This window comes from Rattus norvegicus, chromosome 5, assembly GCF_021556685.1.
Source record: "Rattus norvegicus strain SHRSP/BbbUtx chromosome 5, alternate assembly SHRSP_T2T, whole genome shotgun sequence".
Classification (NCBI taxonomy): Eukaryota; Metazoa; Chordata; class Mammalia; order Rodentia; family Muridae; genus Rattus; species Rattus norvegicus.
Window position 1 is genome coordinate 95282292 of NC_141538.1, and position 20732 is coordinate 95303023.

Sequence of the window (20732 nt, forward strand, 5' to 3'; positions counted from 1 at the left end):
GTAGTGTCTGTCTTTGTCTCTGAGGTATGTTTCCTGTAGGCAGCAGAATGCAGGGTCCGCATTGCATATCCAGTTTGTTAATCTCTGTCTTTTTATTGGGGAGTTGAGACCATTCATGTTGAGAGATATTAAAGAATAGTGATTATTGCTTCCTGTAATATTCATATTTGGATGTGAGTTTATGTTTGTGTGCTTTTCTTCTCTTTTTTGGTTGCCAAGACGATTAGTTTCTTGCTTTTTCTAGGGTGTAGCTTGTCTCCTTATGTTGGGCTTTACCATTAAATATCCTTTGTAGCACTGGATTTGTAGAAAGATATAGTGTAAATTTGGTTTTGTCATCGAATATCTCGGTTTCTCCATCTATGTTAATTGAGAGTTTTGCAGGATACAGTAACCTGGGCTGGCATTTGTGTTGTCTTAGGGTCTGTATGACATCTGTCCAGGATCTTCTGGCTTTCATAGTCTCTAGCGAGAAATCTAGTGTGATTCTGATAGGTCTGCCTTTATATGTTACTTGACTTTTTCCCTTACTGCTTTTAATATTCTTTCTTTATTTTGTGCATTTGGTGTTTTGACTATTATGTGCCTGGAGGAGTTTCCTTTCTAGTCCAATCTATTTGGAGTTCTGTAGGCTTCTTGTATGTTTATGGGCATCTCTTTCTTTAGGTTGGGAAAGTTTTCTTTACGTTTGTTGAAGATATTTACTGGTCCTTTGAGCTGGGAGTCTTCACTCTCTTCTATACCTATTATCCTTAGGTTTGATCTTCTCATTGAGTCCTGGATTTCCTGTATGTTTTGGACCAGTAGCTTTTTCAGTTTTACATTATCTTTGACAGTTGTGTCGATGATTTCTATGGACTCTTCTGCTCCTGAGATTCTCTCTTCTATCTCTTGTATTCTGTTGGTGATGCTTGTATCTATGGCTCCTTGTCTCTTCCTTTCGTTTTCTATATCCAGGGTTATTTCCCTGTGTTCTTTCTTGATTGCTTCTATTTCCTTTTTTAATTCCTTCAAGTGTTTGATTGTGTTTTCCTGGAATTCTTTCAGGGATTTTTGTGATTCCTCTCTATAGGCTTCTACTTGTTTATTTATGTTTTCCTGCATTTCTCTAAGGGATTTCTCCATGTCTTTCTTGAAATCCTCCAACATCATGACCAGATATGATTTTAAATCTAGATCTTGCTTTTCTGGTGTGTTTGGATATTCAGTGTTTGCTTTGGTGGGAGAATTGGGCTCTGATGATACCATGTAGTCTTGGTTTCTGTTGCTTGGGTTACTGCGTTTGCCTCTTGCCATTGGGTTATCTCTGCTGTTACTTTGTTCTGCTATTTCTGACAGTGGCTAGACTGTCCTTTATGCCTGTGTGTCAGGAGTGCTGTAAACCTGTTTTCCTGTTTTCTTTCAGCCAGTTATGGGAACAGAATGTTCTGCTTTCGGGCGTGTAGTTTTTCCTGTCTACTGGTCTTCAGCTGTTCCTGTGGGCCTGTGTCCTGCATTCACCAGGCAGGTCGCTTGGAGCAGAAAAGTTGGTCTTACCTTTGTTCCTGTGACTCAAGTTTGCTCGTGGGGTGTTGCTTTTGAGCTCTCTGTGAGTGCAGCAACCAGTAGGGCCTGCGCAGCCTTTTCCAGGAGCCCCTGTGCACAGGGGTCCCAAATGCCATTAGGTGTTTTCCTCTGGATCAGAAATGTGGGCAGAGTGTAGTCTCTTCTGGCTTACCAGGCATGTCTGCCTCTCTGAAGGTTTAGCTCTCCCTCCCAAGGGATTTGGGTGCAGAGACCTGTTGATCCGGTTCCTTCAGGTCCCAGTGGTGTCTTGCACTTCATGTTTTAATACAGGTTTTGTCATATCTATATTATCTTTCTTATTTTTGTAAGATAAGTTCAACAGGATCAGGAGACAGGAAGTGTAATCTCCCAAGCAACTCAAGCAGTGTCTGTGTTTGGGGAGCACCAGTGCTTTTCAGGAGACAGAGGAGGACCTGCACGCAGAGACTTTACTAGGTTTTCCATGGTAAGAAACAGGAAGTCTTAGGTCAGGATAGTTTAATAATTTCTGTGGACTCTCATTTGTAGGACCTGTTCTTAATTATAAGGTGCCTGGCCATGACTTTGTTAAATCATATATCTACTGACTATTTTCTGCTTGACAGAGGCTGTTGGAATATCCCAATATATAGCATGTCCATAGCGTGTGTAAATAAATCTCCATGTTCAACACCACAGGTGAATGTGTGTGCACATACACTCACATAAATGAATGCATTTGAACACACACACACACATCACATAAACATATAAGTGCTACATTTGAGCAACACTTTTGTAGTCCTGGGATTTTAGAAGCTGAAAAAGTGGATTGAAAGTTTGAAGCCAGCAAAGGGATAAAAAAGGCACATAGTGTTGATCTGATATATTTCTATCTTTAGTGGTTACCTGAATCAATAGAGCTTTAACATTGCTAGCATAATGCTAAACTGATTATGTTTATAATCTTTAACAAATCTGAGCTGGCTGAGCTTTAGTTTCTGTTGACTCACCAGAGTGTAGACATTCGTTTAAATTAAAGAAAAGGAAGTCGTATATTTTGTCCTGAGATTGTGGCCTACAATTCAAATTCTCGAAAAGGTAGAAGAAAGATTTGGTAAATAAAGAAAGATAAATAAATAAGCTAAAGCAGACACTGGCAAACTATGGCCCATGGGCTAAGTCTAAATTGGTTTTGTAAACAAGATTTCATTGAATCAAGGGTACACTCATTCATTTCTGTGTTATTGAAGGTTGACTGCCAGCTGCAGAGAGGCTCAATAGCATGATAGAGACCATATGTTCTACAAAACCTGCACTGTTTTTTTTTGCCCTATATAAAAAAAATTTTCCTTGAATTAGAATATAATACAAGGCAAGCCGAAATTAAATTAATCTTAGAGTTGTACTCTACTGTATATAAGTTTTTAAATTCTTCTTACTTAGACTGAACTCAATCTAAGAACCTGGGGCAGGTGTCCAAGCCACAGACAGCATGAGAAAGAAAAAAAGACTGAAGAAATAACACCTCACTCTAGCTTTCCTCAGACATCATTTGCAGGGAAGGTGATTTGATTTTATCACTGGAAAATGAGTGTTTTAAATTATTTTTATCTGAGTTAAAGTGGATTGATAACTATGGAATCTAACTTTTCAAGTTCAAATTCCCCAAGGCAGTAAACAAAATAAGAACAAACAAAAAGAGGACAACAAGTGGCAGAGATCATGATTTTAATTTTGTCATACTTCTTGAATAACTTTGTACAGGAGTTCTTGGTCAGCAATTTTCAATAGTGAGGGAGGCTTTAGTTCACTCACATCACTGTGATGGTTTTTAAACTTCATATTTCAGAGCATTGTTGCTATAAACATGATCTTTACAGTTGAATAGAGTCTAGAGTTGCTTCTAAATCTTATTTGTGGGGAAAAGCCCTCTAGAATAAAGAATCATGGGAAAATATGTGACATTGCCAGTACTAAGAAATTTTAAATTAGAAATATTGTCTTCATTGTGCATATAACACACACACACACACACACACACACACACACACAAGCACAAGTGGCCATGTCATATAAGTTTTAAAATGATGCCCTATATAATAAACATCATTCTTGTTGTTCATTACAAGTCAAAACTTATAATACCTTACACTGAGCTGTTTCATTTTACTGAATGTAATCTAAAATTAATTATATATAATTTTGTTTTCCAGGTTTTGCGAACATAATTCTGTGTTCTATCAAATGCCACTTTGGTGTGTTGACTGACAATGACCCCTGTAGGTTGATATATTTGACTGTTTTGCAGTTGGTAGACTGCTTGGAAAGAACGAACAGGTATGGCTTTGTTGTAGGAGGTGTGGATATGTTGGAGGAGGTGTTTCACTTTTGACATTTCAATAGCCTAAACCCAATCTCTCTCTCTCTTTCTTCTCTCTCTCTCTCTCTCTCTCTCTTTCTCTCTCTCTCTCTCTCTCTCTCTCTCTCTCTCTCTCTCTCTCTCTCCCTTCCTCCCTTCCTCGCTTCCTCCCTCCATACCTCCTTCCCTCCCTTTTTCAAACTTGTAGACTTGGATATAATCTCTTACCTCTGCTGCAGTGCTGTTCTAGTCTGTCCACTACAATGATTGCCATCAAGATAATCATGAACTCTCATTGTCTGGAGCCACTAAACACCAAAACAAAAAGCTTAGTCATAATGTCTTGTCAGAGCAAGGTAAAAGAGACTAAGAAAACCAGTCATTGCATACATGCACAGAATTTTTTTCTTCAAAAGCATGAGCCATACAGTGGTTTTACGGTGTGAAGCCAAAGTCCACAGACCAGTGTTATATGAAATATGCAAAGGTAAATGATTGAAATCATCACATCAGCTGGTAGGCTCTTCAGCTCTAAATGACAGCATATTTGATCAAAATAGGCCTCAAAGACATAAGAAAGTGGTTTTACAAATGCAGGCCTGAAATCAACCAAGTAAAAACAAATGAACAAACAAAACACTACAAAAACAAAATATCAACAAAACCAGGATCTGGTTCTTTGATAAAATCAACAAAATAGATAAATCGCTAGCTATACTAATCAGAGGATACAGAGACAATATCCAAGGTAACAAAATCATAAATGAAAAGAGAGACATAAGAATACAAACTGAGGAAATCAAAAAAAAATCATCAAATCCTACTACAAAATGAATTTACAAGTTTCTCTTTCTTACTCTATGAAGAATTGAGTTGAAATTTTAATGGGGATTGCATTGAATCTGTAGATTGCTTTTGGGAAGATGGGCATTTTTACTATATTGATTCTAAGCCCACATATACATGGAAGTTGAACAGTAGTGTACTCAATGATAATGTGATCAAGGAAGAAATAAAGAGATTGAAACATTTAGAATTTAAGGAAATGAAGGCACAACATACTCAAATTTATGGGACACAGTGAAATCCACGCTAAGAGGAAAACTCATAGCTCAGAGTGCCTCCAAAAAGAAATTAGAGAGAGCATACATTAACAACTTCACAGAATACTTCTCACAAACCGAATAGAAAAACACATGAACATGTAACATGATCCAGTAGACTTTAGCCCAGGGTTGGGGAGCTGGTTAGTTTAAATATATGTAAATCCATCAATGTAATTCACTATTTAAATAAACTCAAAGGGAAAAACACATGATTTTTTTTATTAGATGCTAAATTTTTTTGACAAAAATCATGCTACACTTTTAGAAAGGCCAGGAATTCAAGGCCCATACCTAAACATAATGAAAGCAATATACAGTAAACTTGTAGTCAACATCAAACTAAATGGAGAGAAACTTGAAACAACCCCACTAAAATCAGGGACAAGACAAGGCTGGCTCCCTCTCTACCTATTCAATATAGAAATCAAAGTCCTAGGCAGAGCAATTAGACAACAAAAGGTGGTCAAAGGGATACAAATTGGAAAGGAAGATGTAAAAACATCACTATTTGCAGATGGTATCATACTATACTTAAGAGACAAAAAAAAAAAAATTCACCAGAGTACTCCTAAACCTGATAAACAACTTCAGCAGAGTGGCTGGATATAAAATTAACTCAAACAAATCAGTAGCCTTCCTCTACTCAAAGGATAAACAGGATGAGAAAGAAATTAGGGAAACAACAACATGCACAATAGTCACGAATAGTATAAAATACCTTTGTGTGACTATAACCAATACAGTGTAAGATCTGTATAACAAGAACTTCAAGTCTCTGAAGAAAGAAATTGAAGAAGATATGAGAAGACAGAAAAGTCTCCCACGCTCATGGATTGGCAGGATTAATATTGTAAATATATCCTGTCGATTGGCAGGATAAATATTGTAAATAGACAAAAGCAATCTACAGGTTCAATGCAACCCCAAACAAAATTCTGACTCAAATTTTCATAGTGTTATAAAGAGAAATTTGCAATTTCATTTGGAATAACAAAAACCCACAATAGCAAAAACTATTCTCAACAATAAAAGAACTTCTGGGAGAAAACCATCACTCACCTCAAGCAATTTTACAGAGCAATAGTGATAAAAACTGCATGGTATTGGTAGAGAGACAGGAAGTTGGATTAATCCAATTAGAATTGAAGACCCAGAAATGAACTCACACACTCACTTGATCTTTGAAAAAGGAGCTAAAACCATTCAATAGAAATAAGATAGCATTTTCAACAAATGGTGCTGTTTCAACTGTAGGTCAGCATGTAGAAGAATGCAAATTGATCCATTCTTATCTCCTAGTACAAAGCTCAAGTCCAAGTAGATTAATGATCTCCACGTAAAACCAGATACACTAAATTAATAAAAGAGAAAATGGGAAAAAACCTCAAACACATGGGCACAGGGGAAATTTTACAGAACAGAACACCAATTTCTTATGCTATAAGATCAAGAATAGACAAATGGTACCTCATACTGTTGCAAAGCTTCTGTAAGGCAAAGGACACTGTCCATAGGACAAAAAGGCAGCCAACAGATAGGGAAAACTTTTTACCAATCTTGTATCAGATAGATGGTTAATATCTAAAATATACAAAAAATTAAAGAAATTAGACTACAGACAACAAAATAACCCTATTAAAAATGGGATAGTGAGTGAAACAAAAAATTCTCAGCTGAGAAATATCGAATGACCAGGAAGCACCTAAAGAAATGTTCAATATCCTTAGTCATCAGGGAAATGCAAATCAAAACAATCCTGAGATTCTTCCTCATCATCACACCAGTCACAATGGCTAAAATCAAAAACTCAGGTGGCAGAAGATGCTGGCCAGAATGTCTAGAAAGAGGAGCACTCCTCCATTGTTAGTGGGATTGAAACCTGATACAACCACTCTGGGAATCAGTCTTGCATTTCTTCATAAAATTGAACATATACTACCTGAGAACCCAGCTATACTACTCCTGGGTGTACACCCAAAAATGCTCTAACATACAAGGATACATTACATGCTCTACTATGCTCATAGCAGCCTTAATTATAATAGCCAGAAGCTGGAAATTACCTAGATGTCCTTCAAAAGAAAATGTGGTACACTTACACAATTAAGTACTACTCTGCTATTAAACATAATGACTACATGAAATTCTTAGGCAAATTGGTGGAACTAGAAAATATTATCTTGAGTGAGGTAACCCAGTCACAAAAGAAAACACATGGTATGCACTCACTGATACGTGGATATTAACCCAAATCTCAGAGTACCCAAGAAATAATTTATAGACCATAGGAAGTTCAATAAGAAGAAAGACCAAATTGTGGATGCTTCAGTCTTTTTAGAAGGGGGAACAAAATACTCACAGGAGGAAATACTGTAGCAAAGGGTGGAGCAGGGACTCATGGAAAAGTCATGTAGAGACTGCTGAACCTGGGGATCCATCCCATATGAGGCCACCAAACCCAGTCACTATTGCTAATATCAAGAAGTGCTTGCTGACAGGAGCCTGATATCTATGTCTCCTGAGAGGCTTTACCAGAGTCTTACTGATACAGGTGAGGATGTTTGCAGCTAACCATCAGACTGATCTAGGGGTCCCCAAAGGAGGAGTTAGAGAAAGGACTTAAGAAAATGAACGGATTTGCAAACCCATAGGAAGAGCAACAATATCAACCCACTAGACACTCTAGAACAACTAGGGACAAAACTACCAACCAAAGAGTACATATAGAGGGACCCATTGCTCCATCTGCATATGTAGCAGTGGATGGTCTTGTCTGTCATTAATAGGAGGAGAAGACCTTGGTCCTGTGAAAGCTTTTTCCCCAGTGTAGGTGAATGCCAGTCTGTTGAGATAGGAGTGGGTGAATGGGAATGGGAGCTTCATCATAGAAGCAGGATGAGGGGGAAAGGGAAATGGGAGAGGGGGGAAAGCAGATAATATTTGAAATTCAATAAAATATTTATTAAAAAAATAATAAAAATGGGGTAAGGCTAAACAGAGTTCTCAACTGTGGAATTTTGAATGGCCCTGAAGCACCTAAATAAATGTTCAACATCCTTAGTCATCAGGGAAATGAAAATCAAACGGACCATGAGATTTCACCTTACATCTTACAGAATGGGTAAGATCAATAACAGCAAATGCTGGTGAGGATGTGAAGACAGAGGAACACTTGGTGGGATTGCAAGCTGGTACAACAATTCCGGGAATCAGCCTGGCAGTTCTTCTGAAAAATGGACACAGTACTACCTGAGGACCTAGCTATACCATTCCTAAGCATCTACCCAAAAGATGATCCAATACATAACAAGGACTCATGCTCTACTATGTTTATAGCAGCCTTTTTATAATAGCCAGAAGCATTGAACAACCCAGATGTCCTTCAACAGAGGACTGGATACAGAAAATGTGATACATTTACACAATGGAGTACTACTCACCTATTAAAAACAATAACTACATGAAGTTTTTAGGTAAATGGATTGAACTAGAAAATATTATCCTGAGTAAAGTAATGCAGTCACAAAAGAACACACATGTTACGCACTCACTGATAAGTGCATTTTAGCCCCAAAGCATAAAATACCCAATATGCAAATTACAGACCATATGAAGCTCATGAAGAAGGAAGTCCAAAGTGTGGATGCTTTCATCTTTCTTTTAACAGGGTAATACTAATAGGAGGTAGATAGTGGGAGTGACCTGGAAGGAAGAGAGGAGAAGGAGGGGAAAATAGGGGGGCAGGATCAGGTATAGGAGGAAACGTGGATGATATACAGAGGGTCAGGAATTTGAATAGAGGTGTGTAGCAATGGGGGATGAGGAACTGAGTGTAGCCACCAGTGAGTACCAGGTGCCAGGAAAGCAAGAGGCTCCCAGGACCCAACATGGATGAGATTATCTGAAAAGCACAACAGTTTGGAGGTAGAACATGTAGAGATCATATCCAAAGGTTAGGTAAAGCCCCTGGTTGTGGGATAGAACCATCCAGTCATCTCCAAAATTTCACACAGTATGGCCCTTGTCTAAAGGAAGTATTGGGACGAAGTGTGGAACAGAGAATAAAAGAAAGGCCATCCAGAGACTGCCCCATCTGGGAATCCATGTCATATACAGACTCCAAACCCAGACACTACTATGGGTGCCAAGAAGTGCTTTCTGACAGGAGTCTGTTAAAGCTGCCTACTGAGAGACTCTGCCAGAGCCTGACAAATACAGAGATGGATGCTAACAGCCAACCACTGGACTGAGCATAGAGACACCAATGTCTGAGTTAGAGAAAAGACTGAAGGAGCTGAAAAGTTTTGCGACTCCATAGGAAGAACACCAATATCAACCAACCAGACACCCCAGAGCTCCCAGGGACTAAACCACCATCCAGTGAGTACACATGGAATAACCCATGGCTCCAGCTGCATATGTAGCAGAGGGTGGCATTTTCTTGCATCACTAGGAGGAGAGGCCCTTGTTCCTGTGAGTGCTTGATTGCCCAGGTTATGGGAATGAGAGTTGGGAGTGGGTGGTTGAGAGGTGGAGCATCCTCACAGTAGCAAGCATAGGGTGTATGAGATTTGGGGATGCTGGAGGGGAAACCAGGGAAGATGATAGCATTTGAAATGTAAGTACATAAAATATCCAATAAATAAAAGAAAAGAATAAAAGAAGTAGTTTTACTCTACTACAAGAAGCCTGAACCTATATGGAAACAGTCTAGACCCAAAAGTGCCAGACCAAGAGGAGTTTAAAGAAAACTCAGCACTTGGGCTTTCCCTCAAGGCTAAATTTAACTTCAGCATACTTCTGTGTTCAAGATAAAAGAAATTGAGAGGCATCTTCTTCTACTTTGTCTCTACTTTAGTTTTGGAAACAAAGACCTTCCCAAAGCTTCCCAGTGGATTTTGACTATGTATTTTGAGCTTAAACCTGGCTACATAAAGTCCTATCTGCAAAACATTCTAAGAAGGATGCATATTTCCAGCTCTATATAAAAATGTTCATGGAAGAAGGAGTCTGATTATGGCCTTTGGGAAACCTACAGTAGTTTCCTCCAAGACTCAGAAGGTTGTCAAACATATTTTAGTATAAATGGCCCCACTTCTATGTCAGTTTCCACCAGCTACAGTTCTAAATATTCAAGGAAAATCATCTACATTATGTGCAGACAATATTCTTATCATTCTTCTGTAAACAATACAGAATAACTAATACTTTATAACATTTAATTATATTATGTATGTAAGTAATCCAGAGATGATTCCTAGTGTGTGGGAGGTGGTACATAGATTATATATTTTCACTACACCATCAGGGCACATAATTAATTGTCCTCTGCTGTGGTTACATGGGGAGTTATAAAACCTCAGGTACAGAGATACCCATGTTTTTCATTTTGAAATGAACAGAGTATGCATTGAACATTGAATTAAAGGAGAAAGGTTAGACATGTAAAAACTGAAATCCTTATGCAATTAATATAGAAGTTAAAGATGAAAATATTATCAATGTTATATTTATATTAAATAGAGAAATATGAAGTTAGAAAGATGCATAATAATGTAAACAGAGATGTTCATATTTATGTTTTTAATCAAAAGTAGTAATATTTCACTTTGAAATGTAGCTATATAGAGAGATAGTAATGAGGGTTTGTCGTCTGAGAATTCTACAAGTCCCAGAGAGCTTTCTTGTTTGAAGACTAATACCCATTAGTACAATGCTATAACAACATAGTAATTCTTCTTATGGAGTCTAAACAGAGACATTCATCCTTCCTCCTGTAGCTTCACACTGGTGCACTATCAAAGACCTGGTCTCTGCTAGGTGGTCCTTTGTACCTGGGATTTGGACTTCCTTAGTGAGAGGAGAAGGATTTACCTATTGTAGTTTTGAAAATATGCACCAGTCTTCCCCAGAAAGGAGTGTCTTCACTGTTCTTTTCAAAAACAAAAACAAACAAACAAAAAACCATCTTGTTTGCAATGATCTTTCTGAGAAAGCACTCTTTTTATTTGCTTGAGGTAATAAATCCAATTGTAGTCTTGCGAGCAAGGGCTTTGTGTGACAGCCTAATTATTGGTAGATAAATATATTGTTGTTTTCAATGTTTAGGCAAATACTGTTTATGAAGCTGCATCACAAAGAAGCTGTGTGTCCTACACCTGCTATCCAAAAGCTACTATTACTTATAAATTGACAACAGGTCTCAGAGAGAAGAATGGAAATATAAATGCTCAATATAAATTTGGTATTTTGCTGTTTGAGTTTTTGTATAGTGTAAACAGTCTCCTTCAATGTGTATGAATTCTGTGCACTTTTCTTTCATAGTACCTTATCAAGAAAAAGGTTTGTCTATCGAGCCTACAGAAAGTGAGGCTCTGTTTGCTACATTTCTGTACTGTTACTAGCTGAGACATTATAGGACAAAATTCCCTGGCTCACCCCCACCACTACCTAAATAAAAAGGAACAACTCTGAATCTGCTCCAAAAGCCAAGCCCTGATGGAACGTCAAACACAATGATAATGAAAGACTCTTACCCGTATCTGAAAGCTACTTGGATAACAAATAGCACATTTTTAGGCAGAAAACCTTCATGATCTGATCTCAATCTTACAGAACAAATAAATGTAAATGAGTACCAGCCCAGCAGACAATAATCTCCACTATCTCAACTTCACAGCAGCCTTTGCACTGGGGGAGAGAAAGACTGAGAGGGAATTTCTTCCATTTTGTTTAGTACACAACCGCATGGTTTAAAGAAAATAAAATTTCCACTTTGTTAGAATAATAACATTATTCAGCTGATTTCCTGAGAACATTAAGTACCCCTTCCTCCAAAGAAGGAACAGTAGAGTAGAATAAGAGGAAATGTGAATGTTAATTGTTTCATGTTGTTTAATTTAAGACTTAATAGCACAGGCTGGGTGCCACTGAGTAAAATCTTCATTTGGCGAAAAAGTATGTTAAGAGACATACTTTGAATTAGGAATGATTTAAACATATTCTAAGAAATCTCTTCTGCATTTCACACATTTTAAAATTAGCAACCACATAGACAAAAACTGGACACCATGAGCAATGCTGGGAATTGATAATAGCAGGGTTTAAGCTTGGTGCTTAGGCACCTGCCCTTGATGCTTAAAACATTACTGCAGCATAGATATCAACAAGTGGACAGTTATGTGGTTCTATATGTTAGAAGCAATGCTGTGATTATAGCATGAAAATATATCTCTGATTAGCAGGCTGTAATCCTGGTTGAATTTGTCAAATCATTCAGTTGCTGTCAACGCCTGGTTTCTGATATCCTGTCTTTTAAGCATGGTATCATTACCCAAGAAAGCAAAGCTTGTCACTATAATGCCTCTCCTTTATACTTTAAACCTGTTTCTTAAGTCTTCCTATAGCAAGCCCTACCCATATTCACATGCTCCCTGGGAAAGTCTGAGTGAATAACAGAAGGGTAGAGGAAAAACACAACTGTTTTTCCCCTCAGGTGTCTCGACCCTGCCTTTTCCAGTCTGCCGTAAAATGCCTTGAATAAGGATGTCATCACTTCCCGGGATGAACAAAGAAGGTTTATTTATAGGCAGCGATCCACAAGAGAAAGATATTTTCATAAGTCAGAAGCACTGTTTCTTTTTCCATGTTCCTACAAAGTCTACCTGGTGTGATTGTTTTTTCAGTTTAGATCTCTTTTCCAATACGAAGATGTTTGTACCTAATAATTTCTGAAAGAATTATTAGAAAAGAGGAAAATATTTCTTCAAATTAAATCTTTTCTCTAACCAAAAGAAAAGCATAAAGAAGAAAGATGAAGAGAGGGAGAAGGGTGAATGAAAATGGAAGAAGGGAGAGAGTAAGGAAAAGTATCCTTAGAAAGGAAGAAATGACTTTTTTTTTCCTTTTTCTTTTTTTTTTTTTTGGAGCTGGGGACCGAACCCAGGGCCTTGCGCTTCCTAGGCAAGCGCTCTACCACTGAGCTAAATCCCCAACCCCAAGAAATGACTTTTAATAGTGTGTTTAAATGGGTAATGCCCACAAGAGCCAGATCTAAGTTTTTATTGTTGTTTTTCTATCCCAAACACTGCCCTATGAGTATTGCACAATGGCCCATTCACAAATTCAAGAAGCACACCGAGCATCTGCTGAGATAGCATAGTTGGCGATTCTCAGAAGATGGTACTGAAGAAAAATACAACTATCTTCTACCTCCTTGGGTTTAGTTTATAATCCATAAAAATGAGAATTAAAGCAGCAATGCGCATACTTGGCATTTTAATAGCATTTTACACACATCTTAGATGTTAATCTTCATCATAACCACTGAACAAGAGGTTGCCAGGAAGAACCATACCTTCAATTGAACTTCACAAAAAGCTGAATAACTGGTTAGAGCTTCAATGATTGTGTACAGAATGGGATATTGTATGTCCAGAGCCTAATTGCAATTTAATTTGAACTGTCTTTATCCCTTAAATAGTCATCCCTCGCCCTATTCTATGTCACATGCATAATCCCAGGAATGTGGTCAACCATTTTGCAAATTATTAATTTAAGAAAATCTTAGTCTTCACCAACTAAAGCCTGAGTCATCACCTATATTCTGATCCCTGTAGCAAGGTTTACCACTTTAATTCAACCCACTTACCCGAAGTTTCCAGAAATGCATTTGAAAGAGGTCTCAATGTATGACTTCCTCGAGTCAGTTACACAAAAAGTATTTTTTCCATATTTAAAACATGTAATTTAAGGTAACCAAAATCCATGTCCCAGGCCATTTTTGCTCATACTTGCTTCCAGGAAAAAAGTGATCTTTTATCCCTTTTGAAATAAGAGCTATGTTTGTGTGGCAGAACCTGCAAGTCAAGAATTATTAGTACCTGTGCTTTACAGGGGTGAATACTGGGGCACTTCACTGAATATCTAAAAGTATAACAAATTTCTTATGCAACATGACATACACATGTTACAGCATGCAAAGTATTGTTTGCATGGTTATGCATAAATGTGCATATATGAGCGTACAGCATGCAGACCAATGACAGCATAAACATGAAGTGTTGTAGTTTAGGTGGGTGCTGGGCATATCTCTAGCCTTAGCCTTGCCTTTTTCAGAGCTGTTTTAAAGTCACTTCTTTAATCCCAGTCTTTCATTTGCATACAAGCCTCTCAAGTTCAGAGGAAGAAGGTGACTTTTTTAAAGGCTCACAGATAATTACCGGTAGAGCCCAAAGTGGAGCATTCTAATTTTCAGATGAAAATTATTGAAGCTAAGAAACATCAAATAGTGAAATTTTCAGGCAGTCATTTGCAAAATTGGAATTAAATGATCCTTCACCTTTTTCCTTCATAATTTCTTCTCAAAAAATCCCCTGACCCCTACAGCCTTGCCATCCCTTAGCTCATGTCTCTATACCATGCTACAGAGTTGTCATCTTCCAAACATACTGGAAGTATGTTTTCACAAAAGATGTTATAATATTTTGTTAAGATCTTTTTCTAACTCAGGACACTCTTCCAACCCTTGCCAGACTGAAACAGGAAAGCATGAAAATTGGTTAGCAACATGAAACTTCACTCAACTTAGACTATGCACACATTTCTATTCTAATAATACATACAGCAAGCTAAGAACTTTTTCCAACACAAACTATGCACATAAACACATCTATCTAAATCATGTATTCAGCAACCTATTAGAGGCCTTAAACTTTCATCTACACCCAACTACACCAACTTCTACTCTAGTAAATAGAGTAAGTTTCCCCTGTACTTAATGACCATCAAACACAGACAGCATTTTTTAAGCCTATTCTAAATATGTCTAGGTACAAGGATTACAGGATGAATCCATCCTAAACTAGTTTGGGTTCATACAAACTAAGACAACCAATTTACATTCATATGCATCTGCATAATCAGGCATGTGTCTTAGTTTCTTTTTCTACACTATGACAAAGGTAACTTGTAGACGGACGGGTTTATTTAAAGCTTATGGCTTCAAAGGGATCATCATCACTTCAAGAAAGTATGGACACAAGCTGTAAGCATGTTCCTGGGACTGGCAACTTAGAGCTGAGAGCTGAGAGCTCACATCTTCAACCACAAATAGGAAGCATAGAGAGCAAACTTGTGAGGGAGCATGGTTTTTGAAAATTCAAAGCCCACCTTTAGTGTTATACCTCCTCAAGCAAGGTCACACCTCTAAACCTTCCCAAACAACAGTACCAGCTGGAGACCAAGTATTCAAATGACTGAGATTTGGGAGAGATCTCCTTCAAACTTCAGAGCATTTATACGATTAAATCAGACATGTTAAAGAAAAACAAAACAGGAAAAGAGGTTATATAACTTGAAAATTGTCAGTTAAAAGAGAAAGCCACTTAAATTAATAAACAAACTACTTCTTCTCTTTGAATAATGGAGACAGAAGCTCCAAGAATGATCAGAATCTTTGTGCACCCTCATTCTTGTGGTCTTGTGGACACCATTCCTAAGAGCATCTAGCTCTCTGAGCTGTACTATAGCTTTGCTGTTGAATATCGTTTCCTTGATACCTTACCATCTGTGTGGGTCTTAAATTCAATTCTTTGAAAAACAGACTAGGCTCTTATATTCAGTTTCGAATATGTCTTTACAGTGAAAAATTAAAGTGATAAGTGTTGGGATAGCACTCTCCTTATTTGGGATGACCTACATAGAGTTTAAGGTAACTCCAGGACATTTTCTTGTGTATGGAGAGTAACAAATATTCTTTAACATGTGATATGAGGCATACTGGGTTGGTGTTAATCTCTGATTCTTATTGATCATTGAAAAATTAAAATGTAATATGTTTGTGATCAAAAAAAAAAAAGAAAAACAGACTAGGAACCTAAAAACATTTGTCCCAGAGCCCGATCATACATAACAAAACACTTATACTACAAAAGCCACAATAATGCCACTTCCTTTAAAGCTTCTCAGTGTTCCATACCATGATCCCACTACTTTTCTTCATGTACAGATATAGACACATACGTTTTTTTTAGCTAGTTGTTTGAATAAATATAAGACACTCCCAAAGCAATATACATTATTGTCATTGCCTTTCAGAAATTAAAGTTTAGACCCTGTTGCTGGGTAAACCCTATGCTTTGGACACAGGACTTGATGGAATCAAGCTAGAATGGGCACAACTAGGGAATTTCCCAACTATAAAGCCTACAACTCCCACAGTGGTTGATAGACAAGATATGCAGTTCATCACTTGATTTCGGCTAGAGAGATCATAGACCTGAGAAGGGAACTTACTACTAAAATTTTCCTAAAGCATTATAATTTCTTTTATATATATATATTTTTTTATTAACTTGAGTATTTCTTATATACATTTCAAGTGTTATTCCCTTTCCCGGTTTCCGGGCAAACATCCCCCTCCCCCCTCCCCTTCCTTATGGGTGTTCCCCTCCCAACCCTCCCCCCATTGCCGCCCTCCCCCCACCAGTCTAGTTCACTGGGGGTTCAGTCTTAGCAGGACCCAGGGCTTCCCCTTCCACTGGTGCTCTTACTAGGATATTCATTGCTACCTATGAGGTCAGAGTCCAGGGTCAGTCCATGTATAGTCTTTGGGTAGGGGCTTAGTCACTGGAAGCTCTGGTTGCTTGGCATTGTTGTACATATGGAGTCTCGAGCCCCTTCAAGCTCTTCCAGTTCTTTCTCTGATTCCTTCAACGGGGGTCCTATTCTCAGTTCAGTGGTTTGCTGCTGGCATTCGCCTCTGTATTTGCTGTATTCTGGCTGTGTCTCTTAGGAGCGATCTACATCCGGCTCCTGTCGGTCTGCACTTCTTTGCTTCATCCATCTTGTCTAATTGGGTGGCTATATATGTATGGGCCACATGTGGGGCAGACTCTGAATGGGTGTTCCTTCAGTCTCTGTTTTAATCTTTGCCTCTCTCTTCCCTGCCAAGGGTATTCTTGTTCCCCTTTTAAAGAAGGAGTGAAGCATTCACATTTTGATCATCCGTCTTGAGTTTCATTTGTTCTAGGCATCTAGGGTAATTCAAGCATTTGGGCTGATAGCCACTTATCAATGAGTGCATACCATGTATGTCTTTCTGTGATTGGGTTAGCTCACTCAGGATGATATTTTCCAGTTCCAACCATTTGCCTACGAATTTCATAAACTCGTTGTTTTTGATAGCTGAGTAATATTCCATTGTGTAGATGTACCACATTTTCTGTATCCATTCCTCAGTTGAAGGGCATCTGGGTTCTTTCCAGCTTCTGGCTATTATAAATAAGGCTGCAGTGAACATAGTGGAGCACGTGTCTTTTTTATATGTTGGGGCATCTTTTGGGTATATGCCCAAGAGAGGTATAGCTGGATCCTCAGGCAGTTCAATGTCCAATTTTCTGAGGATTCTCCAGACTGATTTCCAGAATGGTTGTACCAGTTTGCAAGCATTATAATTTCTAACTGTGTCACTCAAAATGCTTATACTCATACCCATATGGAACTATAGCTCTCACCCTTCATCAAATAAGCTTCATTGTGCATGAGGCAGAGAGCATTACAAATATCCACAATTGAGTATATATAAAATAAGGAACTGTGATAAAAGCCTATCTACAGTAACATACCTCCTCAAGCAAGACTACACCTCCTAGTTCTCAATTCCTATGAGCACAATTGAATCACAACCCCTGATCTAAAGATCAGGAAAAATGATGGAAGAAGGGAAAGACTGTATGAGTCAGAGGCCTAGCATACCTGTTGCTAGATTATGTCTGCTACACATGAAAGAAAAAAATTCACCCATTTAATTTTAACAATAGTTTTGCCTGAACAATAATGGTTATGACATCACTAGTTAAAAAGTCAGGATAAACAGGGAAATGTTATATAGCCTTACCACTGTTTGAAGAGTTACAGATGGTCAATGGCCACTGAGAAGAAGAGAATCAGTTTCCTCCATGGAAACTCCCTAACAGGTTGTTTGAGCTCAAGTACTCAGCCCTGGCCACATGTAACTGTTAATGAATGCCATCATTAACAGTTTCAATAAGTTGTATACACAGGTATATATGTGCAACAGTTGTGAATTTAGGAGGAAGTGGTAGAATCCAGAAGTGGCTGCAGCCAGTAGGGGAAGAGGGAGAATGATGTAGATGCAGTGCACATGAATAAAGTTTAAAAATAATTAAATGAGCTCTCTCCTCCCTCTCCCTCTCCCTCTCTCTCTGTTTTTTTTCCCCCGGAGCTGAGGACTGAACCCAGGGCCCTGCACTTGTTACGCAAATGCACTACCACTGAGCTAAATGCTTGAATTACCCTAGATGCACAGAACACATGAAACTCAAGAAGGATGACCAAAATGTGAAAGCTTCACCCCTTCTTTAAAAGGGGAACAAGAATACCCTTGGGAGGGAATAGGGAGGCAAAGTTTAGAACAGAGGCAGAAGGTACACCCATTCAGAGCCTGCCCCACATGTGGCCCATACATATACAGTCACCAAACTAGATAAGATGGATGAAGCAAAGAAGTGCAGGCAGACAGGAACCAGATGTAGATCTCTCCTGAAAGACACAGCCAGAATACAGCAAATACATAGGCGAATGCCAGTGGCAAACCACTGTACTGAGAACGGGCCCCCCATTAAAGGAACCTTAGAAAGAACTAAAAGAGCTTGAAGGGGTTTGAGACCCCATATGAACAACAATCCCAAAAAACCAGAGCTTCCAGTGACTAAGCCACTACCCAAAGACTATACATGAACTAACCCTGGACTCCAACTGCATACGAAGCAATGAATAGCCTATTAAGAGCACCAGTGGAAGGGGAAGCCCTTGGTCCTACCAAGACTGAACCCCCAGTGAACGTGATTGTTGGGGGAGGGTGGTAATGGGGGGAGGATGGGGAGGGGAACACCCATAGAGAAGGAGAGGGGGAAGGGTTAGGGGGTGTTGGCCCGGAAACCGGGAAGGGGAATAAGAATCTAAATGTAAATAAGAAATACTCAAGTTAATAAAGATGAAAAATAAATAAAATGGGGTACAGAGCTAAACAAAGAAAATAATTAAATAAAAAGAAACTGAATGGGGACTGAGTCTACCAAGCAATTGAACTCAAAATTCTTCTTACAATGTTTCTACTAAGTCTTATTCTTTCTAGCATAATTCTTAAATCATTTTATACTCCGACATTTAAAATTTTATCTATTCCTAAATGATTAACATAATTATATTTAAAATTTACTTTTTCAAATAAAACACAGTTGCTTCATTTCCCCCTTCCTTTTCCTCTCTCCAGCGTCTTACATACATCACCCCTTTCTGCTCTCTCTGAAATTAATAGACTCTTTTATTTTAATTGTTGATGTTGGTGGTGGTGGTGGTGATTGTAGTAGTGCTCAGTTTGTAGAGTGCTATTGTGTGTATATAATTTCAGGACTGACTTCTTGGTGTTAGATAAGGAATTGCTGTGCTCTTCCCTGGAGAAAACTATTTCTTCTACTTTCAGCATTCCGAAGTTGCCTGTAGAATTTTATCTAGTATGGAGACCCATGATATTTACATATTCCCTGTTAACCCTTCATCTGATGTATCTACAGGACTACTTCTGCACCTAAAGACTTGGGAAACACTGAAGACTAAGTAGACAGATTATAAGAGCCAGAAAAATAGGAAGTCTGTGATAACATTGTCTATTAGAAGTGCCAGGAAGCCGTACACATGAATGTCAACAACACAGTTACCTAAACAAATTCTGAATAGCCTAATTTGTATCTTAGTTTTGATGCAATTAAATGAACATTATAGCACATTTTCATATGTACTGCCCATTTCTCACAAGCTCTAGCTGACTTAAGTCAGCTGTTTGTGTTAAAAATTCTACGTTTTTACACTTTCTTAAAATAATTATTTCGCTATTAAATAGAATTTAGATTTTTAAATTAACATTAATTTTTAATTACAAACAATTTATTTTAAATATTTTACTAGGTACTCTTCTTGAACATATCTCTTTTTTTATATCCAAATTCCGAGATCTGAAGCAGTAGAACTTATTCCTACTTAAAACAAGGAAATAACCAAGTTTCCAACCACCCAGGTTATATTGATAATGAGATTGGAAATGCTAAAATAAAACAAATTCTTAGATACACAAATGATTCTGCTACAGTTGTCTGTATTTTCTGTAAGAATACATGTACTCATGTTCATCTGCTAGGTAAGTATGCCTAGATAATCCATAGTATTTGACTTAGTAATTATCAAATATACAAGCTCTAAATTACAATAATAACTTGATAGACTCAAATTCCAAATGATGTGAGTACACCCAAGGTATGGGACATTCTGGAAAGTACAGGACATGCACAGGATTCTCCATCCTTTTAGATCAACATGCACTCCACTGATTTCATCAAGGATACCCAAACTTTTTGAATTGAGTCCTGTTAAGTTATATAAAAAAGAGTCTCCAATGGCAACAATATCCAGTACATGTTCATAGAAATCAGCCATTGCTGGAGACAGAGGATTATGTTCTGTACTAAACAGATTTTGATAAATTAAATTTTTCACTACTAAGATATAACTTAAAAAATGATTAGTCAGTCATGATTGGATAGATTCTCTCTATAATCACAGGCCCAAGGAGGCTGAAGCAAAGGGTTGCTGTAAGTTTGTGACTAGACAGGCTATGTCATTGAGTTCTGGGTTAGCTTGAGCTGTATGGTTAAAACTATCTT